This window comes from Lissotriton helveticus, chromosome 1_1, assembly GCF_964261635.1.
Source record: "Lissotriton helveticus chromosome 1_1, aLisHel1.1, whole genome shotgun sequence".
Lineage (NCBI taxonomy): Eukaryota > Metazoa > Chordata > Amphibia > Caudata > Salamandridae > Lissotriton > Lissotriton helveticus.
The window spans coordinates 1,021,089,649-1,021,116,954 of record NC_136057.1 but is presented as its reverse complement, the minus strand read 5'-3'; positions in this window follow the sequence as shown (position 1 = coordinate 1,021,116,954).

The following is a 27,306-nucleotide window of genomic DNA, read 5'->3' as shown; positions in this document are numbered from 1 at the left end:
CCTCATGTAATGGCCAGGGTTGGACTGCTTTCGCAAAACACTTCTTCAGTGCTTTACATATTATGAAAAGAAGTAGTGGGGTTTCTCTGAAAGAGGCATGTTTTCCTAACAACACTGAGATTTAAAAAAAAAAATGCAAATGTTGCCAGGACTCGTTTTGCACGGATTAGTTCACAATGGTGAACCACACCTGAATATAAGTGAGGCCACTTATGCTCAGGCTCCTTTCCCCTGCTCAATCTGCATACATTAGTGGGACAGCCCGGTGAGAGACTGGGAATGACACATTTTGGTAAAACGGGTGATACTAGAGAAATGTCTGCCTCCGTTCAGGCCCCCATTGGGTCGCTGGTGGAATCTGACAGCACAGACACAGCCCAAATCAGCCACTACTCAGATACCGGCTCATTGCCCGTGTGCTCGCCGCATCAACCCGACCCTGCTAATGCCCACATTCAGGTATCAGAGTTTCACTTGATCTCCAAGTCTGCCTTCTTCTTAGGGGGTATGCCAAGTTTCAAAGTCGGATGGGTCGCAACTTTGCAAGGACAAGTCTATGGAAGTTTAAAAAATATAAAAGGCCTTGCACAGCAGCGGGAAACTATTCTCACGGTCTTGATGTGGGAATATGGCGCTCTGCTTCCGCTGGAGCCCTGCCTCTTCCTCCCAAGAAAAAGTCAGTTTGTCTGCTGCCGCTCCCCACCACTCATAATTTCTAGCTCCATACTGCACCACCCCACACTTAAGTCCCCACCATAGGTCCCATTCCCTTTCTCTGCCATACCTTCCTCTCTGCCATTTTCAGCCTGTCCCTTACTGGTAAAGCATCCTGCCGCAGAACAACAATACTTTAGGGAAGGTGGGCGAGGGCGGTGAATCTTTCTTTGTTTTATACACAGTGACTGACATTTCTGCATTTGCAGAACATGCTGGTGAAGGTTTATCCATTTCTCACTTGACTGCTTATTCAAGTTGTGCCATCCTGTGTCCATTGCCCCTGTGTCTTATTATTGTCTGTATTTTCACGACAAAATCTACCTGTCCAGTCCCTAATGTCACCCAGGCACGGCTACTTGTCCCTTTCTATTTTGTGCAGTGGACTCGTACACCCCTTGTCTGTGTCTACCAGTGCCATTTTCTTTCACTCCCATGCCAACTGTCTCTATCTCTCAATCTCTATGTTGGTGTATTCCCAATTCTGGTTTTCATGCCACCCTTTTCCTGGGGCACAATCAACATTTCCTTTCTCGTTGTCCACGACTGTGTTTCCTTCTCCGAGTGTTAGCGTTAATTTCTTTGTCTTCTGTGTCCCTCTGAACCAGAGTATATGCCGATATTTTCTGTCACCCTATACATTTTAATATCACTCTATCCATATCTCCATGCCATGCTGCCTAAGTCTGTTTTTCCTTGCAGCAGCATCAGTATCTGAGCCCATCTATCAGATACCAATATTGCTGCCCTCCCAGGTCCAGTGCTGGTGTTTTTCAGTTCCCTTGTCTCCTTGGCCAAGTCTCAGTGTCTCCATGGTCTCTAGTTTGTGTCCGTCTGTCCCGCATCCGCCTTTCCTTGTACATGTGTACTAGCGCCTAGTCCTAGTGTTCTAGTGCCTTGCTACTCTGCTTTTTCCTCATGCTATTCTCCTTGTCTTCATCATTGCATTTGAGTTTCACTCTCTCATGATTGTGTCTTCGGAATCCATATCTTGTCATGTTTGTGTCATATCGTCTCTTGTTCATGCCTCCGTGCGTCTCTGTCTCCTCTGTCATTGTCTCATTGTATCCGTTTTAGCCTGTGCCCTTGTTGCCCCATGTCCACGTTTGCTTTTGTCTGTCCTTGCTACCCATACTCCTGTATATCCCTATGGCCCCCTTCGTATGGCCCCATGGCTATCTGTATGCCTGCTACACCTCTCTGTAAAGCTGGATGAGAATGCTAGCTTTGCATTTCTAGGAACCCTCTTCCATAGTGTGAATCTTCCTTCTGTAAGTCATTCTTTCCTGTAACGCTGTTTGGATTGAGCGGGTCCCTGCACATTCCTTTTAAAGTACGTTTATTTGCTGATCCTATCGATTTATAGACCGGGTTGAGGCATTGCTTGCTTTACAAGGGCTATTTCCCGCAGAGAAAACTGCCTTTCCATCTAGCAGAGAACTTAGAGTACATCTTGGATTCAGCACAATGACGCCCTGAGGAGACATATAAAGGCTCTTTGAATAGCAAGTTATTCCCCAAATTGATGCTGCCTTTTAACAAACGCAAACCAATTCATTAAAAAATCATGGAAAGGGGCCACTTGTATTACAGATACGTCAGTATTTCTGACGTATCTGTAAGCGCAAAAGTGACGCATTGCTGGAATGTGTCACAAAAGTGACGCAACTCCAGCAATGTGTCCTTTAACATGGGGAAAGCCCCATGTGAAAGGGCTTGCGTTAGTCTTACGCCTGCTGTGAGGCAGGCGCAAGATTTTGACGCAACAGCGTCCTAAAAGTGACGCAGTGAAATCTCATAGATTTCACTGCGTCACTATTACGAGGCTTTTTGCGGAGGAACGCCCCCTCTGCATACATTATACCTGACGCAGGTATAATGTAGCGCAGGGGTTTACAAAGTGACGCATCTGCTTAGATGCGTCACTTTGTAACTAGTGCGCAACAGGAGGCATGTTTTACGCCACCGATGCGTCACAAAAAGTGACGCATCGGAAGCGCAAAACTGACGCAAGGCCTCATAAATGAGGCCCCAGGATTTTACTCGTCTTAATTTTGGCACTGCCTCCTTTGTATGCCACCCTTGTACATAAGGGGCACCGTCAAATACAATGGATGATGGGGTGTGTTAGAACTGGCTATTTCTGGTAGGCTTAGGTTGATGCCAATGCCAGGCAGAAACCACGATTCTAGTCAGGGCAAGGGAGTCACAAACCAAGATAACCCCTGCTCACCCCCTTGGTAGCTTGGCACGAGCAGACAGGCTTATCCCGGAGGCAATGTGTAAAGCATTTGCGCAAGCACACAACAGTAACAACATCCTAGGTACATCACAAAAGGAACTCCACACAAGGTTATATAAAAATAACTTTTGTATTGTCAAACCACATCAGATAGAAATCACACATGTACATTGTGCCAACTGGCACGGGCAATATTCACAAGGGATTATTTACAAGACAAGGCCACATGGGCCACTGTCAGAATCAGCACTTAGTAGAAATAGCACTTCTAGAACATAGAATATAGGATATAAAATCACTGTAGCACAAATTAGCAAGTATAGCACACAACCAGTAACTACTGGTAACAGGTAAGTACCACCTACGCAACCCTAACCACCTTAGGAGAATGTCACGCAGGGAACCAGGACCTCACTAGGACCACCTGTACTGGAAAGAACAACCACCTAAGAATAAAATACATTCAGGGGTGTTGGCAAGAACAAAACACATGATGTATAAACAACACATTCAGAGGTGTAAGGAAAGAAAACACATGATGCATAAAAACATTCAGAGGTGTAGGAACAAGGAAGACACATGATGCCTAAAAACATTCAGAGGTGCCAGAACGCAACTCAATAGTGCAAAAACACATAATGCCTAAAAACATTCAGAGGTGCAGGAAAAACCACAAAATTGCGCAAAACTACATAAGCCACCACCTGTGGCAGTCCCTAGGCCAACTGGCCTCGCAAGGGCTCAAATGCCCATAGTCCAAATGTCAGGGCAGGCTGCAGGTAGCCAAGAACACCTAAACGTGGCAGCTGCCTACAAAGTGCTGGGCAGCTGTGAAGACGGTGATGGGGTCAACGTGGGAGCCTTCCAGGCTCTGAACAAAACACTTGTGTCCCCCAAGAGCCTCACTGGGCTCTAAACATCATGTGGGCGGTGAGCCCCTCTGGACTCTAAATATAAAATGCCCACAAGAGCCTTACTGGGCTCCAAATAACAACAATGTGGGCAGGGAGCCTCGTGGGCTCTGAAACTGCTAAATGCCCCCCTAGAGCCCTCGTGGCTCTAAACAACTGTGGGGCCATGGAGCCGCTCCGGGCTGGAACTACAAATGCCCCTTGAGCCTCGCAGGCTCTGAAGAAACATGCAGCGTCATTGTGGCCCCCTCTCTGGGGGCTCAAGATCCTGGAAATGGCCCCGGAGCCTCTCTGGGCTCTTAAAACAAATGGGCCGGGCTGAGCCTCTCTGGCTCGACAATGCCCACTTCCCCCAAGAGCCTCCGTGGCTCTAAAACAAGAATATGGGCAGGGAGCCTCTCTGGCTGTCAATCAAGAAAATGCCCCACTCGTTGGAGTCCCGCTCGGGGGACTCTAAATGTTGAAATGCCCAACTCGTGGGAGCGGCCCTCTTACAACCGGGGCCGCTCTAAGCACAAAGCAGAACTGTCCCGCACTCACCGGTACGGCGGAGACACTCTTCGGGTGCGGCTCCGGCGCTGCTCCTCGGGCGGCGGTTCCGGGACCGGAGCGGCTTCTGGACCGGGGGCTGCCCTTCTTGTCGCCTTCTGCCTTCGCAGGGGCTCCTCTCCGGCAGCGCAGGCTCCACCAGCCAGACGGGGGCTCTCCCTCGCTCATGGGAGCCCCAGTGATGACGCGGCTCTTTCCTTCCGGTGGGCAGCCAATGGCTGCGCGGCAACTCTTCCTGGAGGCAGCCAATGGCAGCGCGGCCTCCCTGACGAGCCTCCTCTCCCGGCTCTGGTCGCACTGCTAAAGCTCTCAAGTCGGGCAAAAATCCCGCCGGACACCAACACGGGGGACAAGATGCCGGGTGGGCACCGGCCAAAGCAATCAAGGCGCTCCCAGGCGCCAGAGACCCGTAAACGCGCTCTCAGGCGCTAGAACACCAAAAAAGCGCTCCTAAGCGCTATAGGGGAGAATTGAAGCGCTATCAGTAAAAGACAGCGCTCCCAGCGCTAAAGGCAAAAAATAAAGCGCTTCCAAGCGCTGTGGCATCAGGCAGACCCCCAAGAAGCGCTCCCAGCGCTAGGGCAACAAAGGTCCAGCAAAAAGTCCTTCAGGGGTCCAGGACAAGTCCATCAGGTATCCAGGGGCTGGGCAGGGCCCAGGGAGGCAAGCCTTCCCCTGGGCCCAAGCAGCAGCACGCCCCTGGCAGGATTCAAGTAAAAAAAAAGAACATTTTGTAAGGGGTCACAACCCCTTTTTATACTATAAAATCCTTTGTCTAGCAGGGTGCAGGCGGTGTGAGAACCAGCTACAACTGCTTATAGGGAACTCCTTTCAGTGTGAGGGGCAGAGGCGACAGCCGCCCAGCAGGAGGTGGAGCCAGCATTGTGGCAGGCAGGCACAGCCCTATTCACTCCCAGGTGCTATCTCCTCCCACCACTCTAGTTGCAGATGCAGTCATTCAACCAAGGGCTGACTCAGACAACCTCCTGGGGGCTCCCCAGCCCCTGTCACCCTCAAACCAGACAGTCAATCCACAAGCAGGCCAAGGCACTACTGGAGCCAGGCGCCAGCCAATCACGTGCCAGCAGACTCACTACACATGCACACCCATGTCTAGAAGTGGCACTTCCACACTAGACACATTCATGCCACATACATCATTACGCAGCATTCAATCTCACGAGTTCGCACATACCAAACTCGACCCTTCCTCCCCACACATCAGGAACTACCATGGTCTCACAGATTCCCCATGCATTCCTATGGGAGGGCAGGTCACTCACCACACATACACAGAGAGCTCACGCACTTTACACTGTACCACAGTGAAAAAGTGCGCAGAAACAGGCTAGTCAAAACCAAAAAAAGTTTCGGGGTGAACCTGCCAAAAAGGGCCAGGTCCAACAGGGTGGAAAGCCCACCGCAACACCCACTGCACGTCCCTTTCATGCTAAACATAGCGTGAAAGGGTGCCTTATGTACAAGGCAGTGTTAAACCACATTAAGTGGCTTAATGCTGCCTTGTACATAAGGCAAGGCCACTATAGACAACAGAGCGTCACAAAAGTGACGTTCCCGTGGTGATAGGGGCTTGTACATATGCCCCAGTGTGTCAAATCAAGAGAAAGGGCAAGGAAGAGGTGTGTTACAGACCTACCATCCTGGTGACTCATCATGGTGGACAAATGTCGCATAGCAGGCCAGATCAAATTGCATCAAAATGTGTAGGTTTGCATGTGAGATGGGTTCCAGCAAGAGACCATGCACTATTGGAGGGGGGATGGAAGGGAGGAGCAGTTGTCACAGGCAATGGCCCTAGCACCAGGGTGTGGGTGGGACAGAGTCAGAACAGAAGTCATAGATGTGTTAGAAGAGGAGCCAAAAAGCAAAGCAACCCCTTTGGCAGTGTAGTCTTCATGCCATCCTTGTCTGTGTTGGTGTCTTCCCGCCTTCCTGTCTAAGTGTTTATATCACCCTTCGAGCCTCGTATCTATGTGACCTACTTTCACATGTATCTCTTTTTCTATATCCTTGCTGTCTAGTCTTTAAAATATAGATGTCCCCCTAGGCTTTACTTGTGTCTTTGTTGCAGAGGTGTCCGCATCTCCCACTGCGAGTTTCTCTTCGCATCCTTGCCCCCCCATAATCACGTGCCTGTTCCAATGTCCCTACTAAGTATGCACCCCTGTGCATACCTTATTTTTTTATGGACAAAAGTAGTTCAGGACGACCTTTAGTTTGAAGTTTCTTGATATATTTTATAGTCCTGAAGCAGTGATGAGGTTAAAATAATCTTACAGCGATACCGATATCAGAAAAAAATAAGGTACTCCTTATTCAGAAGCATTCAACTCCCTATATACATCCAGGCTCTCTGTCGTCGTTTTATAGGAACTTGTGGCCTTATCTCCTGACGAAGGCATTACAAATGTTCAAACATGCGTCGAACAGTATACAGCTCTGCCACAGCTTTATTTATTGGATTGTATTTTCTGAAATATAATTGTCACATACATGATTTGTATTTTTATTTCTTTAATAATTAATATCATGTGTTGAATATTTGTACTGCTTTTATCTTTATGTGTTAAGTATTGAATACAAATAAACCACATAATTCGTTCTTTTAAAAAAAATTGTTTCCACTCTACTGTATGTGTTTGTTTGACATTGTCTATACATGATTTATGAGACACATATTCTGCATTTGCTTATTGTATATATAACTGTCTAGGAAGATATCCACATTGTGCTTTTTACTTAAAATGTCATACCCCTGGAGCCCCTTCAATTCTGCACCTAATCCGACTTCTGTGTTACTCAATTCTTTCCTTGACCATTTGTGTTGTTTGTCCTACATAAACTTGCATTTATGGGCATCTAATGACACGTATAACATTGCATGTACTGCAGTTTGATAATGAACGTAAGTTGTAAGTCTTATTCTTAGCCACAACATTTTTTGTATCTGTGTTAAACTTAAAAGTAGTACAGACCTCACACTTCCAGTATTAGGAAGTTGTTTCCTGGGCAGACAAATGCCCTCTTCAGACCCTAGAAATTGTTTTTTTTTATGGTAACCTCTTTCTAGAGGTTTAGATTTTGGTATTTCTGCCTCTTTAAAGAAATCTTCCTTTAAAAATCAACTCTGGTGTAAACTAAGGAATTGACCAAATGGTGAACTATCAGACAAGGTATGGGTGTAATGACAATTGCATTTAAACAGTGAGTTAGTATCTTTTGGTTTTCTGTTTAGTGTGGTGTACAGTCTGTCATCCCTTTGTCTAATCAGGAGATCAAGATAATTGATCTTTGTGGTGTTAAAGATAGCAGTAAAATGTAAACCCTGGCTTTGATTGTTCAGTCATCTAATGAAGTCTTCCAGTTCATTAATGTTCAAATTAGGAAGGGACAAAATAATATGGAATTTGGGTAACTCCCTGTTACACTTGCATGGACTTCCAGCCAAATTCCGATAATCAGTGTGTGGTGAATTATTCTATGTTCACACCTCGCAGGAATAACGTGAGTCTCTACAACGCATGTTTGCAAGCGTGAATTAGATTTGCCAACCCCAGGCGAGTTTTCCAGTCACTATGGGGCCTTCTTGTGACATTTTGTAACTTGGTCAGAGAGGACTACCGTTCGAGTAGGTTTGCTGCCGCTCGGGTCGATTTTCTACTTCAGCTTCAGCAAAATCAACTTCAATGGCTGACCGCTCTTGCACAACACATGGCGCAGTTTGCACACATTTTTAGCACTGCTCACCCTACCTGCACCAAATTGCTCCGCAAGAGCAGCATATTTTCTTCCTGTTGGCAGGATTCAACAGAAACTTGCAGAGTTTTTCTGTAACTGCGCGGAAGTCTGTGTTCCACCCACTCCTAGTTCCCATGCCAAAGGAGGAACACGTCATAAATATAACATTTCAAAGCACTAATGTCAGTCAGATAAGAGTTTGTGAGAGTGGAGCAGCATAATAAAATGCCCCCAAAAGCCAGTGAGATGAAAAATAGAATGGTAATAAAGTTAATTTATTAACAGTTACGTTTTTTGTCCACCTGTCCCGAACCGAGGGCCAGTACGGGGCAAGACTTGATGAGTGACAGCAGCAGGGAGGATGGTGGGCTGCCTGTGCACTTTTCAAAGTGCGCATGTCTCTTTGGCCGGCCATCTTGAGATGGCCAGGCAGACCTGCGCACTTTGAAAGCTCTATCCCATCTGTTTTAAGACAGCTGGATTAGAGCAAGTGCAGGCCTTCAGTGCCCTCAGGAGTGCAGAGAGAGGCTGCTCCCTCCGATTAGGGTGCTGCTCTCATGCTGGTTACCAGCATGAGAGCAGCACCAGGATTGGTTAAGGCAGTTGACTGGGGCCCATGCTGAACATTGGACTGCAGCAGCAGGAGGAGGACGTGCAGCGAGGAGGAGGATGTTTTGAAGGTAAGTGGATTTTTCATTTATTTTCACTCACCACCGATTTGCCCCTCTCTTCACTCCTCATAGATGCCAACCACAACTGATACAAATTAGCCACATTCGGAGCAAAGCAAGCTCCCATAACCATGCAATTGATTCATACATAGTACTCCTTTTTAAACATACAATAGTTCCCTTTCAAAGCAACACCAGCTAGCTTAATAATAAGTCCACACAGTGCATCGTCCATGTCCTCTTTTGATATACTTTTCTTAATGATGTAAATAGCCCATCTTGTGGAATGTTGGTGTACAGTGATTCCACATCTAAGGTGACCAGAATGTCCCCACCTTCCTCAAATCTTATGCCTTCTATGTCATTAATAAACTGCATACTGTCTCTCATGTATGAATGCAATTTAGTAACTTCATCCGTAAAATAATGATCTATTCATCTGCAAACCAGTTCTAAATTCGACTCAGATCCAGACACAATAAGATGGCCAGGGGGACTTTACAGATTCTTGTGTATTTTAGGCATGGTATAAATCACTGGTGTTCTTGGGCACGATTTATTTAGGAAGGCATACTTCTTTTCACTAATTGTACCTTCTTTAAGAGCTTTGGACAATATTTGTTTAATCTCTTCCTGAGTTTTTTGAGAAGGTCAATAGTGAGGTTCCTATAGTGTATAGGATCTGCTAGTTGCATCAATGTTTCTAGCTCATAATTACAAGTGTCTTGAATTTTGATAGCCCAACATTAGCCCGCTGGTTTGAGTGTTATGTCAGGATTGAATATGTTAGAATCTCACAGGGAGGGACAGGGGGCTTGGTAGGTCCGTCATACGGGCCCCAATAGAACTTTGGAAACAAAGGGTATGCTGTTCCTAGGGGGCTGGAAGGGGGAAGATAGAGAGGGAGAGCACGTTAGTGATGGCGGGCGAGGGTAGGTGCATCCAGGGATAGCTCCAATAAGGAGCAAGGGCCCTCATACACCCCGAGGGATGGGGCTCGTTGGGCTGGCACTGCAATGCCCAACAGGCACTGCGTGGGGCCTCTTTGCCGGACGTCTTCTCGGTTTTGCCTTCGTGAAACAAGATGGCATTGTGTGAGAGCAAGCCTATGAGAAGTGCGTAGATGTGGGAATGTGTGTGTGGTTTAAAAATGGCTCGTGGAGTCCCCAAGGGGAATTTATTTGCGGAGTGTCTGGGCCATAGATAAAAAATGTGAACTGAGAGGGGGAAATTGGACCTGTGTCAGTTCTTGTGAATTATGTGAAAGGGTCGACATGTTTCATGCCTATTTAAAAAGTCCAACAGGATCTCGGCAATTAATCAGGGCCTGTAATCCTCATCTACTCTTAAGGGGGCGGCAAATAATGTGCGAAGGAGGTCAAAGTCACTTCCCCTTATGTCAGGATATCTAGTCGTCCTGGTGTGTGAAAAAAATTATTTATAAGTGAGGTACAATGATACCTTCCGGAGATAGATGCACCTAGGGGAAAGAAAATAAATAACATACAAGTCAAAGAGTACTCGATGAGGCATGGGTTGGATCACCCTAAAAGAAAAAGTGCAAGTAATCAAGAACAGGGGAAGGAGGGATGGAGGGGGTAAAAAAAAGGGGGGGAGGAGACATATATATTGCCCAGGAGTAGAGTGAAGAACAAAGAAGGGTAAAACCACCAGCCACCTGGAGAGAAAACGCATGAATGTCTACAATGTATGAAGCCACAAGGTATCTCCATTGCCTGTACAGTGGCAACTCCCCATACTGCTCCATAGTGAGTGTCATGGGCCACGTTGTCTCTAACAAATAGTTACTGCAGTGTTGAGATGCCTTAGGGTGGTGATATGATTAACATTACTCACTGTCAAGAAAACATGGGGAACCTATTTTAGAAAGAAGAGAGTAGAGGAACACAACTTGTGAAAAAGACATATTCTCACCAAAACTATAGGTGGTCACCTATATCATACATTAATTGTGGTGAATGTGCGGCCATGCCACGTGGTAATGGTATTTTAGCAGGCTGTAAACATCCACAATGCAGTCTCTAATACCCTGTGTCAAACTCATCGGGAAGGTGAGGTCATAATACCCCAGCCGGGACAACCGGTGGACTCACTCAAGCCGCGCAGGGGACCAATCTGGAAAAGTGGATGTAAAGAGTTAACATGGTGGTGATACTCCAAAAGTAGGGGGGAGTTGGCAATGTCTATCAATGAGGAGCAGGCATATTGGCAATTAGTACCTACTGCAAGGACTGATGTCATGTCTAAGCGGGTCGCCTGTCGCTTGGTGGAGACGCTAAAAAAGGCAAGAGTGGCTCATGGTGGAGACGCGCTGCATTTGGGGGCTACTGTGAAGTGTCCATGTGTAGTGGCGAACCGCTACATGCAGGGTTGCTTTGCAGTGTCTCAAAGTCAGAGACATGCCTGTTGTAACTGGTGTTGGACACGCCACGTGTAATGGGGTGATTATCGTCTCCACGAAACCGAGTAATCATCATCGCTCAGGTCGCCACTCTGTAGAGATGGTGATAACATGCAAATTCTACCCACGTCGCTCTCAAGAGCTGGCTCGGGCATAGCAGACTAGGCCTCCGGCCTGCTAAGAGACCAATTGGAAGCTTGTTCCCAGAGGAAATTAAAAATCAGTCAAAAATTCTTTATTTCGATTAATAAAAATCATAAAAGAAAACAATACAAGAAAGACAATCCTCCGCACATTAAAAATGAGATGACAGTCCACAAACAATTCTTAAAATTCATATATATATACACAAAAATTGCATTTGTTTTAAAATACATCAAGTATATCATGAATTTAAAATATAAATTTTTTTTAAAAAGGAAGCCTTAATCCATGGCTTTCCAGACAGTATAAAAAACATCAGACAATATAAAAATTTGTAGCCATAAACCATGGTAGTTCCTCTAAAGTGAAAAACAGTTAAGATGGTCTTTTTTTATTTATCCGGGCTGCGGCCACCAAGAAACTAGCTACACTGTACGTGACCCGGACAGAGCTAAGCATTTGTAGGTGCTTAAGGGCGGGCCTTACTTGTATGAATCCCATTTCCCGCAAAATTGGTTTTAAGATTTCTTTACGCACCTCCAGGTAACGCTCACAAAACATTACCAAACGAAGTCTATCCTGGACAGAAAAATTGTCACAGGAGCAAGGTGGGGCATCTTCTGGTTCCCCCACTTGGGGAATAAACCCAACGTGAGATGGATAAGGTTAATCCGAAATCTCACCAGCAGAAAACGATGGAAGGGTTTGGTGACATACAGCAGGTAGGGTTCAATAGATGGACAGATTAATAAGCCATAAGTCCTCCTGACGAGTGGTTTTCTAAGTTCCTCCTCCTCCCTCTCAGCCTCCAACAACCTGAGAAAGCTATGTTTAATCCACCCTATGTCCTCCCTCTTAATGCACTGTGGTGAAGAATAGAGATCTGGTCGACCCAACCTGTCGCATGCCGCTCTAACGTGCGTCAGCCAAGGGACCCTCTCCGCCCTCTCCAGGGAAACACAGTCCTTCAAAATCAGGTGGTTAAGAGTGAGCTCCTCATTCAGCCAAGTTTTGGCCCAACAAATCAGCGGCGCCATCTTTAGTTGATCCGAGATATAACCCTGGCCCAGTTCAGAATGTATTGAAAATGTGGGGGACGATTGTGGGAGTGATAGGAGAGATCTAAAAAACCTATTTTCTGCGATTTGTATGTTGGTCGTAGCTACATAACCCCAAATTGGCGCACCATAGGACGCTATCGCTAGGCACTTTGATTTATAAATCTTAAGTATAGCCTCCATGGGTCTTGCTCCCAGTCTCTTGGAGAAGTTCAAGAGCGCTGTGGTAGATCTTACAACTACGTTACTCCTTAACTTCATTTGCAGGCCCCAGTTACCCCTCTTATCAAAAAGAACTCCCAGATAGGGGAAAGAAGGCACCCTCATCAGGACCGTTCCATTACATCTGAAGCTTTTCACCTTCATGTTCTTACTCCGCGCTCCACCCACCATTACGTGGGATTTAATGGTGTTAACTTTTAAGTCCAGGGCCTCCATGAAGCCGCCAAATTGGTCCAGCAGCCTCTGTAGGCCCTGGCCCGTGCGAGCCAGTAGGATAGCATCATCCGGAGGAAATTAAAAATAAATCAAAAGCTACTTTAGGGAGTGTTAATTATTCCCGCCAGGTAACAGATGCCGGGATGTGGTTCGGGGGCGGTCAGTGACACACAGCTGTGAGGTGGGGGTTGGGGTGTATAAAGAATGCTCCCGCCCAGGACCTGGTGTGCTCCCAGGGGCTGCTATGTCTTAGAAGCAGCGTATAAACACACAGCTGTAGGGGGGGGTTAAAAAGAATATTCCCGCCCATGACCTGGTGCGCTCCCAAGGGCTGCTCTGGTTCGGAAATAAGCAGCTGCACATTCACTGGGTACACCACTGTGCAGGGGCATGTATTCGCAGATGCTGGAGGGGGCTACCATGATTATTTCACCCTTGGAGCAGGTGTGCTCCCAAGGATTGAATATATCTCTTTACAACGCATGCGCTACAACGCATTCCATTACAATGCGGTCATTACAATGACCACATTATTACAACGTGAACCATTACATCGCAAGTCGTTATAACAACTTGCAGTAGGTGGCACTCTGGACTTAGGAAGGTGCAGTGACTTAATATCGAGGAACATAATATAGAATGGCCAAAATATCGACTCCAAAATATCAAAGTACAGAATATAGAATCCCTATCTACAAACAGGTAAGTACTGAAATATCAAATCCAAAATATAGAATGTTAAAATATACTTAACTAAAATATGAAATTCTTGAAATGTATTAAAATGAATATAAAATTAATTAAATATTAAAAACAATTAAATAAAACATACTTAAAATAATGTAAAAAAGCTTCAAATGTAAAAATTATAAATGCTATGTAATAAAAAGTGGAGAATTTGTTGGATAGTGAGAGGGTAAAAATTACTATTCCCACTCCAGTGAGTGCAATAGTAGGGAAAGCGTTGGATAGCGTAGGCGTAAAAATTACTATTCCCATTCCAAAGAGTGCAACAGTAGGGAAAGCTTTGGATAGCATAGGGGTAAAAATTACTATTCCCACTCCAATGAGTGCAACAGTAGGGAAAGCGTTGGATAGCGTAGGGGTTGAAAATTACTATTCTGACTCCACTGAGTGCAACAGTACGGAAAACGTTGGATAGCGTGGGGGTAAAAATTACTATTTCAAAGACTGCAACTGTAGGGAAAGCGTTAGATACCGGGGGGGGGGGGGGGTAAAAATTACTATTCCCACTCCAGTAAGTGCAACAGTAGGGAAAGCGTTGGTTAGCGTAGGGATAAAAATTACTAATCCAATCTCCAGTTAGTGCAACAGTAGGGAAAGCGTTGGATAGCGTAGGGGTAAAAATTACATTTCCCACTCCAAAGAGTGCAACAGTAGGGAAAGCGTTGGATAGCGGGGGCTAAAAATTACTATTCACACTCCAGAGAGTGCAACAGTAGGGAAAGCGTTGGATAGCGGGAGGGTAAAAATTACTATTCCCACTCCAGTGAGTGCAACAGTAGGGAAAGCATTGGATAGCGCAGGGGTTGGGCGTAGTGGGTGTAGTGGGGCTCCGCGGAGCTACGCGGAGAGGGCGAGAAGCTACGCCCACTCCCGCACTCCACGTAGCCCCACTACGCACCTCCCTCCCGCTCTCCCCTACATCCATTATTTAAGCAACTAGCCTTAATAAATCTATTTTAAACCACTTACCGTGTCCGGGGGCTCGTCCGGGGCTCCCTCTGTGAATAGCGTTGTCCTGGATACCAATGCGCATGCGCGGGCGCCCGCGCATGCGCATTGGTATCCAGGAAAGGACGCTATTCCCAGAGGGAGCCCCGGACGAGCCCCCGGACACGGTAAGTGCCTTAAAATAGTTTCATTAAGGGTATTTGCTAAAATACTGTATGTTGGGGAGGGCGGGTGGCGGCCGACTCGGCTACGCTCACGGAGTGGGCGTAGTGTTGCCGGCTACGCTGTCTACGCAAAATGCGTAGGAGGCAACACTACGCCTACTCCGTGGGCGTAGCCGATTCCTCCGCCCAGGGTTAAAAATTACTATTCCCAATCCAGTGAGTGCAACAGTAGGGAAAGTGTTGGATAGCGTAGGGGTTAAAATTACTATTCCCACTCCAGAGAGTGTAACAGTTGGGAAAGTAAGGATTTAATATTAAAATAAAATAAAATTAATTATCAATACCAATAAAAATAAATTGAAATAAATTACCAATTATTAAAAATTAACTAACAATTAATTGTTTTTAGTAACAATTAATACAAATTAATTAACAATTAATAATTAATTATCAATATATATCAACAAAAATAAATATTTACCTTATTACAATTATTGTATTATTTATTTAATTATTTATTTTATTTAAGTGCTTGTATAGCGCAGGACTCGACCCCCGTAGGGGTATCTCCGCGCTTGGTTCACCAAATGTGCATCAAAACAGAGCTTTAGGAAGGTATATGAGATTATGCTGTCAAAAACAGATGTGTCTTGAGTGTTCTCCTAAATTTGAGATAATTGGTAGTTTGTCTCAGGCCAAGGGGAAGTTTGTTCCAAAGGGTAGGGCCCATATAAGATAGAGCTCGACCGCCCTGCCTTACCTTCCTAACCAGAGGAATCTGTAGCAATAGTTGGCCGCTGGAACGAACTTTTATGTACAACACAGCAGATCTTTAACTTAACCCGTTGACAAATAGGCAGCCAATGGAGTCTTTCCAGGTGGGGGCGAGAGGGTGCTCTAGGCGGGACATTTAAGACCAATCTCGCCACGGTGTTTTGGGCCAGTTGCAGTCTGCTGAGTACCTCTTCATTAGCAGATAAGAAGAGGCCATTACAGTAATCTAGCCGGCTGACTACGAGGACCTGGACAAGGGTCTTTCTGAAAGTGTCCGACAAGAACGGAAATGCATGCCTCAAAAGTCCAATCATCCGAAAACAGGACCCTGTCACCTGATTCGCATGCTCTTTTAGCAGTAATCCCTGGTCCAATCATACACCTAAGTTCTTCACTGTCTGTTTAGGGCAAGGGACAGGGCCCAAGTCCAGTGGCCACCAATCCGGAGACCAGAGGAGAGGAGCCTTCCCAAAAAGCATGACCTCTGTCTTGCCCACATTACATTGTAGGCAGTTGGAGGCCATCCAATCAGACACCGCTCTCATTCCCTCCACAAAAGAATGTTTAATTGCAGGAGTGAGGGTCTGGAATGGAAACAGAAGCTGAGTGTCGTCAGCATACGACACTGGAGTGAATCCATATGCTTTCACAATGTCAGCTAAAGGGGCCACATACAGATTAATTAGTGTGGGGCTTAGGCATTAGCCCTATGGGACTCCCTTGGTGAGCTCCATAGAGATGGAATGGTAGGAGCCCAAGCTGACACTTTGTGAGCGGCCTGAGAGAAAACTCTCAAACCAGGACAGAGCTAAACCTCCTATCCCCACCTTCTGCAGGCGGCCGAGGAGAATATCATGTGAAACCGTGTCGAAGGCTGCGGACAGATCCAACAGCACCATAATCATGGAGCCCCCTCTGTCCTGTGCCATCCTGATGTTATCTGTCACAGAGAGGAGCGCTGATTCGGTGCTGTGGTTGGGTCTGAAGCCTGATTGTGTGTAGTCAAGCCCTCCTGATGCCTCGATGAATTTGGACAACTGGGTATTCACATGTTTCTCGGTCAGCTTGCTTAAATATGGCAGAAGGGAAATTGGGCAGAGGTTAGATAAGTCTGTCCATGGTGAGGCAAAGTTCTTACGAATAGGGTTAACTACAGCTCTTTTCCATTCTTGAGGTACCCGACCTTCACTAAGTGAAAGGTTTATTATTGTTTGAATCATAGGGCCAAGTAGGTTGCCTAGAGAAGCAAACATTTTGGCAGGCAGGAAATCTAGAGGAGACCCTGTTTTAATATGACTTGTCAGCGAATTGATGTAATCTCAACTAATCTCCGGAAAAACAGTGAATGTGGGTATAGGTATGCCAATATTATGTGAGCTTGATAATGGAGGAGTACTAGTGGCATTACCCATACAGTTGACTACATTTATAATTTTTTCATAGATCAGCTCTATTTTATTTTCAAAGAATGAGGAAATATCATAGCACAGGGATTGAGAGAAATCATCAGGACTCTCACAGGCTATGGGTTTCAAAAAGTCTGTAGAATCCTGTAGAGTTCTTTGGAGGAATTGCCCGCATCTGTCAGCTGTAAAGTAAGACAGCTCCTCTAAGCCAGCCTGATGTTTTTGTGGTATAAGGACAGGGCATCAGCATATTCTTTCCTACTTTCCTCTGTGTGGTTCTTCCGTCAGACTTTTTCCAATCTGCTACATCCCTGTTTCTCCAACTTAAGTTGTTCAGTGTACCACATCTCTTGCTTAGATATGGGATGCTGTTTATGCAGTTTCATAGGGGCCAACAAATCAACCGCCTCTGAAAGGGTAGTGTTAAACCTAGATAAAGCAGAGTCCACATTGTCCGTAGCTAAAATAGTGGGTTCTGTCCACACTTTCTGTAGGTCATCCAATGTCACCTTATGCCATTGTCTACGCTACTGGGGCAGAAGGACAGGCTGTTTATTAGGTTTGTCCAGGCCAAGGAGGACAAATTCCACCAAAAAGTGGTCGGACCAGCTTACTCCGGTCGAGGGTCTACATAATATCTTAGAGCAGTTAGAAAAAATTAGATTCAGAGTGTGGCCTCCTATATGAGTAGGACCTTTATTCTGTATTTCAAGCTCAAAAAGGGAGAGATCAGAGAGCAAAGACATCGTCTCAGGAAGATTGGGGAGCTCTACGTGAATATTAAAATCCCCCAAAAGAAGGAAATCTTCTTTAGCTTTAAAATATGGGGCCAATAATTCGGTCAGAGCTAGAGTAAAACCTGTGCTAGGCCCTGGAGGGCGGTATACTAATGCTCCCTTCCAGTGGGCTTTAGAAGCCGAACTGATCTTAAAGATCATGACTTCCATCAGGGAACAACTTCTTTGTTCAATTATAGTTACCTTCAGTCCTTCTTTATAAACTATCGCAATGCCGCCCCCAGTTTTTATCGGACGGTAAAGCTTTGAAATTTTGTATCCGGCAGGAATCCCCAGAGCAATGGCAGGGACCGTATGCGGTTTGAGCCAGGTTTCAGTTAAAAAGCAAATATCTGGCCGTGCCGTTGTAATAAGGTCCCAGAGTTCACAGTGGTGCTTTGGTAAGGAACGAATATTGAGGAGAACAATCTTCAGGCCCTTAGGAGCCAACGTCCCCTCTATCTTACATCCACTGAAGATGTCAGTGTGAGATGCCTGAAAGTGGCAATGAATACACGAAAAGGGGCCTTCTGGGCATGGCCAGAAATTACAAGCACAACCCACTAGAGGCACTGGTTGCAGATTTTTTAGAGCTTGGGCTGTATACCTGATGCGGTGATCCCCTATGGGGTACGTGCCGAGTTGAGCAGAGTCCATGGCCCCTGGCCCCGTCTGGTCACGGACGGGCACAGACGGGCGTCTCTTAGGCTACTCTTCGGCGTGTCTTCGGCTACCCTGCGCGCGACCGCTGCGCGCTCGAGAGGGGGCGAGGGCTAAATAGCCCAGTGAATGCAACCACTAGAGCGCTAACCGCTCCAGTGGTGAACAGGAAGTGCCTGGCTCTCCCTGACCCGCCCTCCGCGCAACGGTACTAGCTACCGCGTCGGACCGGGACGGGCAGGAGTGGTGATCGAGCCCAGGCTTCCCCAACTGCCCTGAAGGTACCGCCCCCCCCTCTTAATTCAGGATAGGGAGAAGTTGTGAACAGCAGCGCAGCTCAGGTACAGGCTAGCACTAATGAACTTGCAGTTTCAGTTGTCAGATTTCCATTTTTAAAATCAGCTACAAATTAAATGAAAACGTTTTTAAAATTTCACAAGCACAGCATAAAACACAATTTAGGCACATCAGTAGAACTAGCGGATCGGGGGAACTCTGCCACAGCCACCCTACCGCAGCTCGCCGGTGCTCAGGCTCAGCCTCAATAGCCCAGTGAATACAACCACTAGAGCACTAACCGCTCCAGTGGTGAACAGGAAGTGCCTGGCTCTCCCTGACCCGCCCTCCGCGCAACGGTACTAGCTACCGCGTCGGACCGGGGCGGGCAGGAGTGGTGATCGAGCCCAGGCTTCCCCAACTGCCCTGAAGGTACCGTCCCCCCCTCCTAATTCGGGATAGGGAGAAGGTGTGAACAGCAGCGCAGCTCAGGTACAGGCTAGCACTAATGAACGTGCAGTTTCAGTTATCAGATTTATTTTATTAATATTATATAGCTGTCAATTAAATTACTTCCCACCCTATTCCCCTATAAACCGACAACCCACTACAAATAATATATACTACAATTAACATAATTATCAATTAATCAATTAATAAAAATGAATTACCAATTATTAAAAAATAATTACCAATTAATAAAAATGAAGTACCAATTAATAATTACTTATCAATTAATGATCAATACATATAAATAAAAATAAATATTTACTTTATTACAATTAAATTACTTCCCACCATAATTACCAATTAATAAAAATGAATTACCAATTAATAAAAAATAATTACCAATTAATAATTAATTATCGATACATTAATTATCAATACATATAAATAGAAATTAATATTTAATTTACTATAATTAAATTACTTCCCACCCTATTCCCCTATGAACCCTCAACCCGCTACGGAATTAAATTACGCAAAAATTAAATTACATAACATTCATTACTTTAAAAAATCTTACACATACATTACAAAATTAATACATAATATTAACACATACACTACCATACAAAGCACTAAATTTATTTGCGATATTATGGAAATCAATATTTAAAATTCGATATTATGAAAATCGATATTTCATAGCCCAAATTCGATATTCTAACTGACTATATTTTAGTAATTCGATATTCTACCTATCTATATTCGATATTCTGTCCATTCTATATTTTGGATTTTATATTTTGGTCGTTTAACACTTAGGAATAGTATAATAGTCTGATTGTCCTAAATAAACTATATGACTGAGCCCCCAGTTGGAAAAAATCTGTTTTTTCAGTCACCACGAAGCCCAATCCTTTGCTGAAAATCTTGGTCTCATCGTGGTTAAGTGCATAATTACAAATATTGAGAATAGAAGATGTACAGGTCACTGTTGTGGCCTCCAGCTGTGGTGCTGATTCCTGGTTTATCGCTCCCCTGGTTTGTAATTGTTGCCCTGCTATCCCCTTTCAAGGCCTCTTCCTTTCCCTGTCAGTCTCGCCCTCTTCTACTGGCCAAACTCAAACAAAAGCCCAGGGTACCACTCTGTGCTGCAGTTGGATTTCACATACTTGGGCTGGGGAGTTCTTTATTGTCTGAACGGATAGAAGAGTCAGTGAAAGTCATGGGAGGGTAGGAGCTGGGCACAGCCACACTTACACTTTAATAGGCTGTGTCCTGCCTCCAAACAAAGGGCTGCATACCGCCTTTCGATTGCCTGGACCGAGGGCCTGTAAGGCAGGCATCTGTGTACTTTAAAGTCCTGCCTCTAGAAGCTTTGTCCTACTTCTAATGCACTACTGTGTATAAAAGAAAGACCTCAGACACCAATTCCTCAATACACTTCTGGACCTGTGGATTCTCTGCCAGAAAGAAGGTGCTATGCTACAAGGACTGCCACTCTGCTGGACTAATGCTCTGAAGTAGCTTCTGCCCTGATATGTTGCCCTGCTGCCCTTTTGCCTGGGGAAGAAGAACTAGACCTGCAACTTCATCTTGAACCCAGGATCAGAGTGACTCAAAGGGATAGTATGCTGGATTCCTGATCTGAACCTCACGGATATAAGAAGCTCCTCAACAGCTCCTGGAACCAGCTGATGTGAGTCTCTGACTCCCATATGGTGCCTCTCACGTACTGAACCCTTGGTGCACCTCACAAGCGCTTAAAATCAAGCTTTTAGGCTCTTCGTCACCATGAACGGGACCTTTCGTACCAAAATTGCACCACTCAAACCGAAATTCAGCGCAAGCCGCTGTCAGCCCATTCATTCAGATCACGAAGCTCAAGCCTGCCTGACCTGCTCTTTGCACAACACTGACCTCCACCCACAACATCTCTTTCCACTTTGGAACCCTCTCCAATGGGGTTCTAGGCACAAAACTTGAGTGGGCAAAACTTCAGCAGGACTAATCTGGGTCTGCATCCAATGCGTGCTCCAACGCAGTCAGCCTGAACTTTTGACTTTGACACAGTCCAGGGTGACCATATAGTTGCAGTTTGCCCTTTCTGCTTTTATGCACTATTTTACAATTTATTTTTTAGAAAATTCATTACTCCAGTCTACTGATAGGATTTATGTCATTTTGTCTTGTTTTAGTTGTTAAATTAAGTTCTACTTTTCTAACTTGCTGTGGGATCTTTTTGTGTGGTGTTTTCACTGTTTTGCTGTTTGAAGTGTTGCACAGATACTTTACATACTGCTTCTAAGTAAAGACTGCTTGCTCTGTGCTAAGCTACATGGGGATGAGCACAGTTCAATTTCGGATTTGCTTGTGCTGTACCCTGACTAGTATTGTGGTTGTTACTTGACCAGGGCTCACACCTCAGTCAACCAGTAACCCCATTTCTAACACATGGGCAAGCTGAATACATGCGTGGGAATTAACAGTGTGAGTATGTACATCTGTAGTAAATACTGAAAGGTGTGTGTTTCACTACATTTTACACTGTGGATGAAATCTGAACCAGCCTTATATCTTGCCATGGTTAGGCCTGGAGGTACTGGTTGACACACAAATATTATGGTCAATCAGGACACTGAGTGAAGATCTGATATTAATTACCCTATACTGCACTCTTTGTGCCACTTTAAGATTTCTTTATCTTCAAGATGTGTTCTCTGACTGAGCTCCTAATTAGACTCTGGCCTTTGAATCAGCCTGGTAAGCCAAGGTAATTGCTCTGATTGCCAACTGGAAGATCAAAGATCTCTCCATGCAATAGGGCCATGACAGGTCATGTCATGTCAGACCATACCATGTCAGCTGGGTCTGGTGGCTTAGTGGACTAATACTTCCACTGTAGGAGCCAGTGTTTGACTTCATGCTCACAGGTTAAAAACCCTGCATGCCCACTCAGCCTTAGAAGGTTAATAAAACGAGTACTATTAGGTTGGGTAACAATAAATGTCTATTTTGCAGCACCAAAAACCCTTCAAGGTGAACGTGCACTATACAAATACATGTAATGTTATCTTATGTGCCAGTAATTAGGCCTGCTCCAGGGAGAGAAAAGAGTCTGGGAAGGCTCAACCCAACAGAAACAAAAGAGGACAGCCAGACCTCTGGAGCCCATCATAGAAGGGGTGCCCTTTGATCTTTTGGAGAGAAGGGACAAGGCACCTGTAACAGTTAGGGGCAGAGCAGAGGGAGTGTTGGGGCAGGAGTGCAGTGACAAGATGTCACCCTAACATCGGGAAGACGTGTCTAGTTTCAGGAACATTCCAGTCCAACTTCAAATCCCTTGCACATGGGACAAACCTTGGAGAACAGTCTGAACCTGGGTGAAGTGATGCTGGAGAAATGCCCAGCTGGAAGAGAGGAGACACCTGACCCCTACTACAAGGATGGATACAAGGACTTCTGATTTCAGTTGTTACACAAGGGCTTGCATTTGTCTATCCAGGGCCAGTGGTACTGGCTCCCTCAAATCTCCCTGGCAGACTGTAGGGGCTGGACCTTTTGGGTGGTGTGGGCTGGATGGCTCCCCTAAATACTCTGTGGACTGGTTCTGTAGGAGTGTGACCTCCAGAAGTAGAGAGACCCTGGCATCCGCTGACCTAGGTGCTCTGCAAGTAGACAAAGTAAGCCGTAGAACCTGGAATGTACAGGCAGGGAGGGCACTCTGCCATGGGACCCTGGGGGTACTGCTGAGGAAGACCATGGACCAAAGAGAGGTGGCAGGTGCCTAGATAGGGAGACAGGTACTGTACAAGAAAGGAGTACAATAAAAATACATCTCCCCCAAGGATTGCAACATTCTAGAAGTCAGCCAGTTGAAAACCAACAGTCCTGGTCGCTAGAGCTGGCCACCGAAAACAAAACAATACCACATTTTCCCAGTCAGCTTAACGGGCCATAGAAACAAAGAGAAGAAGTTCAGTTTACTTGGAAGTACTGGCCAGGACGGGCAAGCATAATGCTCTGGTCTTGAGCTTCCAGAACCTCAAGAAAGGGCCAAGCCCCTGAAGGTCTGCAAAAGGGAGGATTGAGGGGTCCTGAGTTGGGCCCACACCCTGTGAACCTATTTGTCCCCAGGGGCTCTCAAACACCCTGGAGACTGGCACAGAAGGACCTAGAAACTGGGCACTATTGTGCTGAGGGTTGGGAAATTTCATGGGGGGCAGTTTCATGGGTACAGCAGAGAAGTGAATGCCACCACACTCCTCGTGAATAGGTGCTTCCCCCAACCTCCTGTGCGCATGTCTGGAGAGGATCAGGTGCACCGGGAACTGACTTCCTGCCCGCTGGGAGGAGAACACTGTTCCCTGGCTCCTGTGCAACCTCAAAACAACTGATCGGAGTACAGGGAGCCGGTATGGACAGAGGGGATGAGGGGCTCTCCAGTTGACCCAACGGCATAACTATCAATGTTGCCCAATGGAGGCTGAGCACCTACAGGTAAAGACATGTGCCAGACAGCTCATTTTCGAAACCAAAGGTAAAAGGATTGTGTCACTGGGAGGGTGCAATTTTAAAAGGAAAAAAGGAAATGGCCACAGGGCAAGGGATTGCTCCATTAGCCCCCTGGCACTGGAAAAAAGGAGCAACCCAGAAAACGTGCCTACTTCTTTCTGTGGTGACCAAAGAAGGGTAGGTGCACCGCCACCATAGAGCAAAGTATATGGGGGGCTCCTAGTTATTTTTTTGTCTCTCACCCAAAGTCTCCCAATAGGCTGAATTAATGACCCTGTGAGCAATATCTTTAGTTTCAAGATCTCTTGAAACTTGTGCACAAACCCTGTGGATTGTGGGAGCCCCTCAAGGTGAACCCTAGGACATCATTACAGCATAGTAAAAGTAAAAGAAAGACTTGTACGCAGAGCTTATGGAAATTGAAAGGCTTTATTGACAATGACAAATATAACAGTGGTTCAATACATGTTCCAACAAAAGTCATGGAAATGCTTTATTAACAATGATAAAGTTAACAAGGAATCATTACATGTCTTAATGAAGGTCAGCGCAATGCTTTGAATTGCTTTATTGATAATGACAAAGTTAACATTGAATCCCCCCAATAGATAAGGTTTACTAATGTGGTGGCCCCCTGGGAAAGCCAGTAGACCTGCCTTTTGATAACTACATCCCATTGAATAATGTTTGTTGTATTTGGGGTATATAATAGTTATAGGGTTCAGGGCTCACTAAGGGTGTGATCTGTTAGGAGAATGGCACCCTATGTATTCCCACCTATCATCCTGTATGTGTTTGTCTCCGTACGAATCGTACCCGTCCGTCCGAGTCGCGAAGTACGATCCGTATTCCGTGAATCCGTCCGAATCGTCGCGATCCGTACGTATTGCAAGGCTGAAACCGTGAACCGTATGACTCGTACACATACCGTACGACTCGTACACATGCCGTACGAACCGGCGAGTACGATCCGAACCGGGGTATGAGGACGCGATTCGTACGGTCCACGTCAGGTAAGGGCAAGTCATACGGAAAAGCACACAAACACATACACACCGTACGGTCCGTACCCCCCATAATCGCAGGGGTACGGCGCGTACCCCTGCGATCATGGGGTGTACGAGCCGTACCCCCATTGTACGATCGGTGCACGAGCCGTACCCCCATTGTATGATGGGTGTACGAGCCGTACCCCCATTGTACGATGGGTGTACGAGCTGTACCCCCATCGTACAATGGGGGTACGGCTCGTACACCTATTGTACATGGGGTACGGCTCGTACACCGATCGTACAATGGGGGTACGGCTCGTACACCCATCGTACATGGGGTGCGGCTCGTACACCCATCGTACATGGGGTACGGCTCGTACACCGATCGTACAATGGGGGTATGGCTGGTACACCCATCGTACTTGGGGTACGGCTCGTACACCCATCTTACAATGGGGGTACGGCTCGTACAGTACACCGATCGTACAATGGGGGTACGGCTCGTACACCCATCGTACAATGGGGGTACGGCTCGTACACCCATCGTACAATGGGGGTACGGCTCGTACACCCATCGTACAATGGGGGTACGCATCATACCCGGGGGGCCGTTTAGTACCTGTTTCGGCGTGAACTCTGCTTTTACGGCTGTTTTCAGCTCCCGTAGAAAAAGGGTCATACGGTGCGTACCCGACATGTATCGTACTTGCTGGGTCGTAAAAACCAGCCGCGAACCGTACAGATGTCGCGTACAGCCGGTTCCGAGGGAGAATCGTACGGAGATTAGAGTTGTACGGTGTCTTGTACGACTCGTACGGAGTACGGCTCCTGGTACGAATCGTACTTCGTCGTACGTACGGGGGACGTTGCAGGGTACGATTCGTATGGGAAAACGCTCCGAACGGCTATTCGGAGTGGTTTTTCCCGAATTGGAATCGACCCCATAGGGATTTGCTCTGAAAAATTTGCAGTCTTCCAAAAAACTCAGAGAGAGTCTGCGGCACTCCACGAATGGGGAGATGAATGCTTATCCGCCCGTCGTGCTGCTCTTCAGGCCAGAAGCACGTTCGGCACTGAAAAATCAGCATGAACTGCACCATGCAGTGCACATGGGCACAGCCATTTGGTTTTACCTGCTTTCTCTGCTGTTCTGTGCATGGTTCTAGGCTTTTCTCAATCTACTTTCATCGGTGCTAATTCTCCACCTATCCCAATCATCCATCCCTCATTTACTTATTTTTAACAGTGTGTGCCTTTCAGAGTGTGTATTTTACGTTTTTGTCGTTTTTTTCACTTTTCGTGACATGTTGTACTGTTTATTGGTGTCCCTTTCTTCCTTGTGTTCACCTTACTTTAGTTCTGCCTTTCTGCTTAGATTTTGTCCTACTTCTATTATTTTTCACCCGATCGAATGGCAGCACAGGTAGCTAGCAGCAGCGCCAGTGCAGCAAATTGCACACCTTAGGGTCACCAACGCTGCTCAGGGGTACAGTCCGTCCCATTTTTACAGAGGTTGGGGTACTTGTTTTTTGTTGTTCCAAATTTGCAGCAGGCTGCATGCCTGGGAGAGGTTAAGCCCTGCGGGAGCTTCAGCTGCTGTGGGGAGCGTGCGCTGATGAGTAAGCCATAGCACAGGGGTGCAGTGCACCACATAGCAGATAACACACCCCTGAGTGGACCTAATAGATTTGGAACAAGACCTTCTTGACATACTGGGGGTTGAGGTTGCGGGGCTCGGTGAGTAATTATTTTCTGTTTTCTAAAAATGCTAATATATTTTTTTCAAATAGCATGCTACTCACACTCAGACGCAAGTTATGTATACGTTATGAATAATGTGTTTTCTGCCTGCATTTACTTCTAAAAGTGGATAAATACAGAACGTTGTGCTCTTTTTAAGTAACTCTCTGTGCTGATGAATTATAGGCCAGCAGCTGAGAATATGGACAGCATGAGAAATTAATAGACAGGATCAAATTTCTTTAACCCCTTGGCCGCGGCGGTAATTCTGCCCACCGTGGCTCGTGACGGAATGGTTCCGTCACAAGCACGCAAGGGGTTAAATAATGGTATATGTCAACATACATGAATGGTATAATGCTAGTATTTACCAGTGGATATATTGGTATGTAATATTTGACAGCTTAAATAGCTAACGCACAACAGACATCAAATTATGTGTGCGCGTCTATCAGTTAAATAAATATGGAAACGTAATTTTTCAAATTCATTTATAAGCAAAACACAAAATAAATATGGATAAATACATATAAAACAGCCCAAAAATGTTGAAAAAATAAATACCATAAAATCCGGAGCCCTAGTTATGAATAATATCTGATCCAGCTTAAGCTAGCCAGGTGTTCATCGCTGGCCACTCGTACTCGTTGGAGCTTTCTTGGGCTGATTGTTTAAGAAGTGAAGCAGACTCCTCTGTCCTGTCATTAAGATAGTAGTATATCAGGTAGTTAGCGTTCTCTCTGCCTTTTTTTATATAGTTCCTACAGACCCAGTCTCTCAGTGATGTGCAGAATGCATTGAAAAGGGAGGCTGAGTTGGCCCATCAAAAGGGGAGAAGATGGAGAAGCAAAGATCATTAGTTGCAATGCATTAGTAGTTCAAAATGTAGTTTAGGTTTTGAAAATTAGGAATATGGCTCAGGAAATTAGGAATAGGGCAATAGGCGTTCTGAT